Genomic DNA, 10,106 nt, shown 5'->3' on the forward strand with positions numbered 1-10,106 from the left:
TTAAAATGGTTAACAGATGTATTGTAGGAGGGTGTAGCAACACCAATCATGATGGGATTAGTACTCATCGTTTTCCAAAAGACCGGACAATGAGAGAGAAATGGGAGCGCTTCGTGCAAGGCACCCGGAAGCCGAGAACTAAAGCAGAGCCGAGAAAAAGACAGAGAAAAAGACCAAGAAAATCAGTGATTCACAAGTCGACTGTTGCCAGGGTAAGAAATAAGAGGAGACTATACTCTAAATTAGGCGTTCCTGTGTTTGTGTGGTACATGGATAAATGTTATTTATTGACACACACACAAAAGTAAACAACATGAAAGCGCTGGGTGATAATACACTTACTTCACATGTATCAAGGGATATGCGTGTCAGGGCTTGAGATCTTGGGACCTGTCAAACACATTAAATGTATATACAACCCTGCTTAGCCAATTCCATGTGTGCAGCTTATGAAATCTTTCTCCTACAGGAGCCAGTACTCTTCTAAATAAAGAAATATATAAATACATAATTGTAATGAGAAAAAAATATATGATTTATGTAACAATAGATAGATGAGCATCGATACACTACCGTTCAAAAGTTTGGGGTCACCCAGACAATTTTGTGTTTTCCATGAAAAGTCACACTTTTATTTACCACCATAAGTTGTAAAATGAATAGAAAATATAGTCAAGACATTTTTCTGGCCATTTTGAGCATTTAATCGACCCCACAAATGTGATGCTCCAGAAACTCAATCTGCTCAAAGGAAGGTCAGTTTTATAGCTTCTCTAAAGAGCTAAACTGTTTTCAGCTGTGCTAACATGATTGTACAAGGGTTTTCTAATCATCCATTAGCCTTCTGAGGCAATGAGCAAACACATTGTACCATTAGAACACTGGAGTGATAGTTGCTGGAAATGGGCCTCTATACACCTATGTAGATATTGCACCAAAAACCAGACATTTAGTAGAATTCAGCTAGAATAGTCATTTACCACATTAGCAATGTATAGAGTGTATTTCTGATTAGTTTAAAGTGATCTTCATTGAAAAGAACAGTGCTTTTCTTTCAAAAATAAGGAAATTTCAAAGTGACCCCAAACTTTTGAACGGTAGTGTACATGAATCCATGGGTTTAGAAGCTCAGGTGGCAATTCCATATTTCAATGCAAAATCGCTAGCTGCTAAACTTGGTCTATACAGACTGTGCACTGAATCCATGCAAGCTCTCGTAGCCTGCTGGCGGATCTGCACGTGATGTCACGAATCTGGCTCCAGACTCCCTTGGGATTTTTCCAGACGAGTTTTGTTATTTTATTTTTTTTCTGCTATAGACAGATGGCCTTGTGCAAAATTACCCTTCTGGATGAGTGTGTAAAGGGACATTCTTTCATATTTATAAATAAATAAAACATGAAATTGGCCCAGGATATGCACTTTAATATGTTCCAAAATTTAGTCCATTAGTCAAGAGCTATGTGAAAAATAATGGAAGCTTATAGCTGCTAGTTTAACATGATCTGTACACAAGAATCCAATCTAAAAATATTACTGTATTCAAATTTGAGTCCCTTTTAACATATAACTCTACCTTTACACTTTAGGCCATGCCTCCTGCTCCTCAAGGCTGATGCTGGTGTGGGTTTGTGATGGAGCTACAGCTCTGTATTACCGTCTGAAATCACATCAGCACCAATGTCTGAGACGTTGAAAGTGTGATGTTGAGACAGGCAATTTGCATTATGCTAAACAGGTAGCTATTAACGCTCATTACTTTCTAGCTATATTAGCAAACTTCAGAAACCAAACCATGTCGGTTGACTACAATGGAGATAAAATGGAAAAATCAGGTAGCACTTTTTTTGGCTGAACCATTGCTTCAAGACGGACAAAATGTGAGGTGTGCATCAACCCTGTGATCCCAAGAGACACAACAAAAATGTCAGGCTGATGTGTGGGCAGTCTTTACTCCCATGCTGCTCATGGCTGATGATCAGATAGAAGCTGGCATAATAAAGAAAGGCCATGTTTATTAATATGGGAGCATATGGTGTGCTTACACAGTGCTATGCAATAATTTACTATCAAAAGGTGCCATCGTTACTAACTAAGAAAATCCTAGCAGGCAGAAAGAAAGTTAATTTTACCACAAAACCCCTAGACCAGGGCTTTTCAAAGTGTGGGGCACACCTTCCCTAGGGGGCGCCAGAGTTCTTCAGAGAGGGCGCAACGTGAGGAAAAATAAACCAGAATAAGTTACTATTGTGGACATTTAGCGAACTTCAGCTAGCCTTTGCCAGAGACAAAATGGATCGATTTTTAGTACCTAAAGCTACAGTGAATGAAGAGACAGAGTCTGGGCCAAGCAAAAAAAGAAGGAAGTATGACCACGATTATTTAAAGTTTGGATTTTCATGGACTGGATCTGAAGATGCTCCACTGCCACAGTGTGTTGTCTGCCAAGAGGTGCTACCTAATGATGCTATGAGAGGTTTAAAATGTGTAAAAAAAAAAAAAAAAGATGTTTTAAAAAAGCACAGATGTTTAAAATGTGTAAAAAAAGATGTTTTAAAAAAGCACAGATGTTTTAAATGTGTAAAAAAAGATGTTTTAAAAAAGCACAGATGTTTAAAATGTGTAAAAAAAGATGTTTTAAAAAAGCACAGATGTTTAAAATGTGTAAAAAAAAGATGTTTTAAAAAAAGCACAGATGTTTAAAATGTGTAAAAAAAGATGTTTTAAAAAAAGCACAGATGTTTAAAATGTGTAAAAAAAAGATGTTTTAAAAAAAGCACAGATGTTTAAAATGTGTAAAAAAAGATGTTTTAAAAAAGCACAGATGTTTAAAATGTGTAAAAAAAAGATGTTTTAAAAAAGCACAGATGTTTAAAATGTGTAAAAAAAAGATGTTTTAAAAAAGCACAGATGTTTTAAATGTGTAAAAAAAAAAGATGTTTTAAAAAAGCACAGATGTTTAAAATGTGTAAAAAAAAGATGTTTTAAAAAAGCACAGATGTTTAAAATGTGTAAAAAAAAGATGTTTTAAAAAAGCACAGATGTTTAAAATGTGTAAAAGAAAAAGTGTGTACAACAACAATTTTTTAAAATACGAATGGAACATTAAGTATAGCAACAACAAAAATTGTAAGGGGGGGGGGCGCTGTTATTTATTTGCTCTCTGAGGGGGGGCTGACTCTCCCACACTTTGAAAACCTCTGCCCTAGACTATGTTAGTGGACTAAATGGCTTTGGATTGATCTGAAACTGCAATCTGCAGAAATGTAGAACCTGCTGAATGGATAAGCTTACTTTATACAACATGTTGATTCTGGAGGGTGTGGCCTTAGAAAGAATGTAGGAGTAAAGACATAACCATTTTTTCCCCCCCACAGGCAACAGTCAGAAAACAGTTTTGGCTCAATCGTGCGTCTCGGATCGTGTAGTATACATGGGGTAACAACAAGCGATTAACACCTCACGACCTCCTCCCGATCGATCAGATGAAAATCAAACCTGTTCGAAATCCTGAGCATCGGATCCGAGCATCGCATCCGAGCATCGCATCCGAGCATCGGATCATATAGTGTGAGAACAGGAATCGTAAGCTGTGTGCTGTTTACCCCTGTGATTCACTCGTACAGTGTGAGCAGCAGCTGAATACCGCGATTGAAAAAGAAAAAAAAAAAAAAATCGCACAGTGTATGCCCAGCTTAACTCTTTTCCCCTTCAGTAATTTCACTCTTTTCATGGGTGATTTTTTTTCCACTTTTAGTCCAACTACTGATTTTAACTGAAAAAGCAACAAAAAAGTCTCGCACATCACCATACCAAGATGTCAAAAATGGTAAATGTTGCATCTAAATGATCAATTTGGCAATTCTTCATCTTATCATGGTCACACTGGTTTAAATTACTGCACTTTATATATATTGGGGGCGGCACGGTGGTGTAGTGGTTAGCGCTGTCGCCTCACAGCAAGAAGGTCCGGGTTCGAGCCCCGTGGCCGGCGAGGGCCTTTCTGTGCGGAGTTTGCATGTTCTCCCCATGTCCGTGTGGGTTTCCTCCGGGTGCTCCGGTTTCCCCCACAGTCCAAAGACATGCAGGTTAGGTTAACTGGTGACTCTAAATTGACCATAGGTGTGAATGTGAGTGTGAATGGTTGTCTGTGTCTATGTGTCAGCCCTGTGATGATCTGGCGACTTGTCCAGGGTGTACCCCGCCTTTCGCCCGTAGTCAGCTGGGATAGGCTCCAGCTTGCCCGCGACCCTGTAGAACAGGATAAAGCGGCTACAGATAATGAGATGAGATATATATTGGGTAATGGAACCAACCAAATTGTTTTTATATGCATATAGTGGGCAGGTCATCTTAAACTGTGGGAGGGGATTAAACAGTTGTGTGGACTTCTACCAGAGTCCATAATTTATGAACTCTCTTTTCACCATCATTTCTAGTCCCACAAGCATAACGTTCCTCAGAAAATGAAAAGACGGCAGAAAAAGAGGCCCACTATCTCGAGTGAGCAGTGACCAATGCGATGACTTTAAAGCATATACTGTACACAGAGCCATGGCCTCACTTTCGTTTATAAATGCCTTGAGACCCCAAGAATGGCACAGGAATAGTTTTAAGCGTTAACAATAAATCTAATATAGTAATTTTTACGATTAAAGTGATTCATATAGGTAGCGGTCTGAGTGAATGACCTTGACGTCCGTAACATCACAGCAGGAAGTCTATCCATCTCATCACCATTTCCGCTATACTAAAACACAGAGCTGACTGCAACTCCGATCCTCCATTTTGAGCTAATTTATCGCCATGCCACATAGATGTGTTGCTGGCTGGTACAGCAACATGACAGAAGGTGGATTTACGTTGTATTCATAGCCCAAGAATGTTCAAACTGCAAAGATTTGGACACGTTTTGCGAGAAGTTCACGGGCACATTGGGCAGCTATGAAGTGGTCTCTCGTCTGCTCTGCACATTTTACTGAAGACTCGTATGAAGGGCAATTTATGCCGACAACGCAGTCCTCGCAGATGGCGTCGCAGATGGCGTCTGCGTAGCCCCCCCACCTTCGCAGACGCTCTGCGCGCACCTCCCAAAAATTGTGACCACCGCAGAAGCCTCGCAGACAGCGTCGCAGACAAGAGGGCTCTGATTGGTCCACTCCAGGTCCACTCTACATCCGCTGTACACGCACTTCCGCTTCCCTACTTTCCCGGTTTGGTTTGTTTTCACTACCGCCATTTTTAAAAACACGAGCGAAGATGGAGCAGCACGAAGAGCGGTTGATCGAGGAAGTACGTACATCTATACGACTCCAGTTGTAGTCATTATAAGTAACCGGAGGATAAACGCTCCACTAACCACACCCACCAACTACTCCTAGCGATTTCGCGACTTCGCGCCCCCTTGCGTTGTGGCGGTGAATAACATCGCGCACGCCTATTACTCCCCGCTCAACGATAAATTACAACTGTCTGTGAAAAGCTATCTGCGAAAGCCTTGTCGCAAGAGCATGCAGAGGCCCTGAGACCTCTGATCTGTTGGAGCGTTGGCTATAAGCCCGTATTGAAAAAGGGTGCAGTATCAACAATTAAAGGAAAAGAAAACTACAAGAGAAGGAAAAAAGTATTTATTTTATTTATTTTAAAAGGAAGGCGAGTTCAGTTGCACCAGTTCTCCCGGAGTGAGCCGAGGGTTGTTGCTAAAACACAGAACGGGACGGGACATATAACTTGGGCAGTGACCTCCCCGCAGTTGTTGCTAAAACCGGTGACATCCCGTTCCATCCTGGGTTTTAGTAATTGCCTGAGCCCAGCAGTAATGGCAGAATACACAGCATGAAGAAAAGTGAATGAGTGGAGCAGCCGTCTTATTTCTAAACTGGATATTGCTGCCATCTCACCCTTATGTGGAAGAAGCGAATGAACGGAGAACTGAACGAACAACTGAAAGTCAGATTGTTTCAAAAACAATCGGCCACAAGATCGGCCTTCAAGAAGCGAGAACACAGACGGGTAATCTGCGACTCTCATTTGGATTTAAAAAAAAAAAAAAAAGTTGTTTACCTGCATTTAGATTAATACATGTAACTTGTATTGTGTGTTAAGTTACCATTCTAAGATTATTTAATTTGATTCAGAATGTGATTCAGTTCATCTGATTATTTAATTAGCCTTTTACGTTTTATCAGTGAAAACGTATGTACATGTATGTTGCATAAGTTAGAACACCCATCCTGTTTTAATGAGAGTCAACCCACAATCAATGAAGTCAAAATCAGTCTCAGTTGAGCAAGTTGGTAACGGTATTTCTTACTTTCACCATAAATGTTTATTTATATGACTTTGGTCTATAGCTGTAAAAGGCCTCGGCCTTAAAACCAATTCCCGCTGTGATGTCATGCACTCAGGGCTGGCTGGCTCAGTGGGGCAGCTCCCATCTAATTCCCATTTATGTAGCATACAAGAGTCAAAGATGGAGATACTAACCACTCAGAAGTTTATTTAAAAATAAAGGCTCCTTTAAAGTGCATATCCTGGACCAATTTCATGTTTTTTTATATGAAAGTATGTCCCTTTACACCAGTGGCGGCTGGTAGTCTTTCAAACAGGGGAGGCTGGTCGGTTACGATATTTCCAGATTTTAAAAGAAAAAACAATCAATTTTGCCCATACTCTTGCCTCTGATCTGGCTGATTGTTGGCAGCGTCACAAACTGTGAAATAACAGGTTCTTTTGGCCCATTAGCCTACTGTCCAATATACATGATGGTGGTGTTGGGGGGGGGGGTATATTTTAACATTTTATATTTTAAAATTGTGGCATGTTGTTTAAAAATTGATCATTATTGAAAGCAGCTCTTTGTCAGGAACCTCAGCAGTAGAGCTGGGTGCCACACATTTCATTCAGTGACACTTTCCCTATATTTTACTTATTTTGACTGAGAAATGTTTTATTGACAATTTTGATAACCCTTCACTTTTAATCCAGGTCTGTAGTGTGAAATGTTCTCGGCTGTGTTTTTGTTTAAAAATGTTTTCCAAATTGTAGCTGTGTTTAATTCATATCCAGAAAAATATACATTCCAATATAATATACTCAGCATAAACATTTTAAATAGATTCTATATTTTTGGTCCATCCATGACATATTACTAAAGTAGCCTATTTACTGTTGTTGATGTGGGTCACTTGCTGTTAGCCAATTCACTTTCTCGTACCAGGAGAGCTGAAAGGAACGAGTATTATTCCCTACCTTTTTCACCAAGTCAGTATGAGGCGTTGGTCTCTTTAATTTTAATTTTTTCCTCGAAAGGAAGACTGGCAAATGGCTTCGCCAAAATTAAATCAGCAATGCTTGGCATCCGTGCGCAGCTTTCTTGCTAGCTGACTAGCCCCGTCAAGTTCAAGTTCAGTCACTCAAATAAACGACATTTCTGGAACTAAGATAGCAAACTTGACAACACTATATTTACACTTTATTTACAATGAAAATATATACAAACTAAAAAAGCTGGTAGAAACCGTATGTAATGAATGAAATCGAAATGTAAGCTGATCTCTTACAATACACCACACCACTTGCGAATCTGCATGGGACTGAACTGAAATTCACCGCTGCCTGTCTATAGTTGAAACGAGCTGTCAATCAAAGAAAATATCCGGCCGCTTTCACCAATCACCAGTCTCCTCGCGGAAACTGCCATGTCCCTCCCATGTGAGGCTCGGAGTCCGTGGGCGGGCATTTTCGCAGATGGCGAAAATTTTCGCAGTATTTGTCCAATAACCGTCTTGCATTTTGAGATTGAAAAGCGCATAGCTCCCAAATGCCGTTGAAGTCCACTGAGGCTGGGAGTCCGTGGGAGTCCGTAGGCGGGCATTTTCGCAGTATTTGTCCAATAATCATCTTGCATTTTGAGATTGAAAGCGCAGAGCTCCCAAATGCCATTGAAGTCCACTGAGGCTGCGCTGCATCGCGCTGTCACGAGGGGGAGAAACTCACGCGCACATTAAAGTTATAAGGGCATTTTTAGAGGAGGCGGAGCCTCCCTCGTTGTCTTAGAGCAATCGCCCGTGCTTTACACACTCATTCAGAAGGGTAATTTTGCACAAGACCATCTGTCTACAGCAGAAAAAAATAAAATGCATCTGGAAAAATCCCAAGGGAGTCTGGAGCCAGATTCGTGACGTCACCTGCGGAAGCGCCAGCAGGCTGCGCGAGCTTTGCACGGTTTCAGTGCACAGCCTGTGTAGACCAAGCGCTCCCATTTCTCTCTCATTGTCCAGTCTTTTGGGAAACAATGAGTACTAATCCATCAAGATTGGTGTTGCTACACCCTCCTACGATACATCTGTTAACCATTTTAATAATTACGCGATAACGTTGAAGAAATTTGCAGAAAACCACCAGGTCGTTTTCTCAAACAAACCAGCGCTGACGTAGGATTCAGAGGGAGGCGTCCTGCACGCGACGTCATGAAAATCAACGTTTGCCAGGAAATCCAAATGCCAAGTTTTTTCAGAGGCGGACCAATTCGCCTCAAATGGCTTGATTTCAACTGAATTTTTCTGGTATTGTGCAAGGTAAAAAAATTGCAGAGAATGCAGAATGTTACAGATATTTGACCAAAGTTTAATATAAAATAGGAGAATTACATTGATCTTGCTCCTGAATTTACCCATGATATGCACTTTAAGCATATTTACAGCCCTCATTTCACTGCGTGTTTACACAGAACATCATTTACACACAGAGCTCCTGTCAGTGCTTGAAATGCTGACTGTAAACGTGACTCAGAACTCTACGAAGTGAGACACTGAGCAACCTCAGCCAGAATTTCTCTCCAAATCAGATTCTTCTGGTTGTCTACAGTGTCAGGAATATAATGCACGTTATTAAAATTTACATGTACACCAGTGAATTATCCTAGAAAAGCTCTAACAGCCAGTGTCTAACCACTGTAGTTGGTGCCACAAAGTTTAAAAAAAAAAAAAAAAGGGAATTATTCAAGTAAAAAAAACGGAAACCGTTATTCAACTTGTTACATCAAACGTGTTTGAAGAACCGCAAATAAACAAACAAACTAACTAATCTGGTTATTCAAATTCCATGCAAATGTGAACTAAATTGTATGAGAACACAATAATAAAGCAAAAAAAAAAAACAGCTGTACAGTGAACTTTGGCTCACTTTTTTTTTTAATCATACAACATTACAGATAAGAAAGAAAAATATTAAGAACAGAGGCATAAAAAGAAAAAGAAAAAAAAACACCAAGAAGCATAACAAACAAAAACAAAACAACAAGAATAAGTGAAAAAGAAAGCGAACCTGAATAGATCCAGCGCCTGTTTATGGACATGAACCAGAAATCAATGCAGGCAGAAATTGTTAAGGGTTGTTTTACAATCAGGGTACAAAGTTTGTGTCACAGGGGTCCAAAATTCAAATTGATTCAAACTGGTTTAAAAAAAAAAAACTATCAAATCTGCACTTTTGGAAATTAATACACATATGAACATAGGCATGTGTAATAGCTTGTATTATAACAAGATTAAGTGTAGCTTTAAGCAGGGCTGGGAGAAACAAATGAAGTGATTCTTGGAGAGGACTTTTTTTTAAGACAATTCAGAATCCACTACTTCCAGAGTGCTTTTAAATATAAGGCTGTAAGCTTTGTGTTAGTTGTCTCTAATGTTTATGTCCCAATATCCTGACCACATTTTAGGATGAAAATAATCATTTTAGATATGTTATTTTATATTGAAAAATTAGCTGTCTCGGAGAGGACATTTTTTTGGCACAATTACATACTAATTTGATCAAAATAGTCTGAAAACTTACTGGCATTCAACATTAAAACTTAACTATGTTTCCAATGATATGGAACCAAATATTTGTTTTATGGTATAAAGAATGATTTAAGTGCATCCCTTTTGGAGCTACCTGTGGTCAAAAAAGCACTTTTTCTAAATGACACGAGTAATGTTGCTAAATATGACACATATTGCCATACATTCACTAAAAATAACGTTATCACCTTTTTTTTTTTTTTTTGCATGGTAAATAGAGCTATCACAGGGCTACAATAAACAACCAAATTTATTTAG

General features: G+C 39.4%; 1 protein-coding gene across 1 annotated transcript in view; it reads right to left on the reverse strand.

Moving 5' to 3' along the window:
- itpkca (inositol-trisphosphate 3-kinase Ca) overlaps window positions 1-10,106 on the reverse strand; it is a 108,242-nt gene that overhangs the window by 26,233 nt on the left and 71,903 nt on the right. The window lies entirely within an intron of this gene.

Source organism: Neoarius graeffei, chromosome 12, assembly GCF_027579695.1.
Source record: "Neoarius graeffei isolate fNeoGra1 chromosome 12, fNeoGra1.pri, whole genome shotgun sequence".
Classification (NCBI taxonomy): Eukaryota; Metazoa; Chordata; class Actinopteri; order Siluriformes; family Ariidae; genus Neoarius; species Neoarius graeffei.